This window comes from Halyomorpha halys, unplaced genomic scaffold (genome assembly GCF_000696795.3).
Source record: "Halyomorpha halys isolate HHAL.00 unplaced genomic scaffold, Hhal_1.1 Scaffold24.1, whole genome shotgun sequence".
NCBI lineage: Eukaryota > Metazoa > Arthropoda > Insecta > Hemiptera > Pentatomidae > Halyomorpha > Halyomorpha halys.
In genome coordinates, this window is record NW_027107648.1 from 305734 (window position 1) to 307611 (window position 1878).

The following is a 1878-nucleotide window of genomic DNA, read 5'->3' on the forward strand; positions in this document are numbered from 1 at the left end:
TTAAAAAAAAAAAAAATTTAGTGAAGGGGACCAACATAGATAAAAATATATCGTAACAATCCATTAAAAGCAATGCCTTATTCCTATGACAGTAAAGTTATTGACCCATATTCTACAATACGCCTTTCCCATTCAACATATCAACCACATTAATTAATTAATTTTATGGTTGCCAAATAAACCTGTTTTCTTATTTAAATGTTGAAAATAAGGAATGTATTTTGCGTAAAATTAAAATAAAAAAAAAATTCAGATCGTAAACCACTTATCATTAATTTTTTGCACTGAAACTAGGGCGTTATAGCCAATGAAATTTATTTTGCGTAATTAATACATTTTTATTATATTTAGCTCAATTATATATATTTTTCTTCGATAGTTGACGAACGATGATTTAAGCGAGTCTTAGTTTAGGTCTTTACTTGTAATATTAACGATTTCTGTGGCTTAGGGACTTGAGGCGTACATCTTTGCAACCTCAGAACTGTAGCGGCACCGGTTTGAATCATGCTTCGCAAGTCGGCTTTTATTTTTGTGGCGGATCCACGAAATTAAAACTTGACCCCCCACCAGGGTTAGAATAGGGTGGTTGCCCCCGTATGTTATAAAAGACCAGGAAGAAGGCCATTAAAAAATAAAATTAATGAACTTTTAATATTTTCATTTCCCTAGTATCGAATCTATATAACGTTGTGGTAAAATATAAATTTTTGGAGTAAGTTTTTTTTTTTTACTTTTATTGAAATACTCCCTGTAGGGGAGTAATGTGTTTGTGATATACGAATGGAGGGTTTTGGTTTCAACAAAAGTATTATTATTAACTGGAAACACACATGTGCCATCGGCGTAACTGGTGAGGATAGTGTTAGGATAGCTTGGAATGTCAGCTGCATAAACTGTGTAGAGGATGGAACGGATGATACTACCTTGAGGAACACCAGCGGACTCCATTACTTATCAAAGTTTCAAAACGTCAACTACACGAACTACGAGGAACTAACTTGTCAAAACAAGACAGAATGGTGTGGAGCTAAACTTTTCTGTTTCTTTACGCCATTCTCCATTTAGTAGACCTATTAACAGACTCTCAACTATGTTTATAAGATTCTAGCATGCTAAAAGAAGGAAACATTTCTGTATTTAACATATCATTTCCCATTAAACTTCAAAATGTTGAACTAAAAATCACGAATACCCCTAATATACTATCAAATGGCTGTGAAATATGATTTTTGATTACTTTAATGAAAACTATGTATAATTACTAGTCAAAATTGATGGATTAGAAAAATTGTGGGTTAGTTTGAATGATTTATCAGTGAGAAAGGAATGGATAATGAAAAAGTATGTATGGGGTAGGAATTTACAAAGTTTGTTAAGGAATCTCGGGTGCCAGATTCTATCAAAAGCCTGTTACAAAGTCTTATTATAAGATTTATCGAGATGCGAATAACCAATATCGACTTTGATATCTTGACAAAGATACAGCAGTTTAACATTAATCTGTAATGTTTCATATGTAATCGGTCTAGATATATATCCTTCCATTATAAACTCCCTAACCACCGAAATTCACTGGTCTCTAACCTTGCTTCATCTTCCATTCCTAACAATCCTCCGAGGGGCCTGAAAAGAATTTGGTTTCAAGATCTTCTAATGTAGAAATATCATTAGAGTACCGCCAATGGATAGTATCTAAAGATGTCTACCTATGAAATGAAATGAAATGAAATGAAAAAATAACTTTATTCTGGGACATATGGCCCCTAAGAATAATTACATGGTTCATATAGTGAGATTTTTATCTGGCGAGCGTTTACAAATTTTCAGATAGTATAATGAAATTACATAGGTATATTGGCTTTACTACTGTTTATA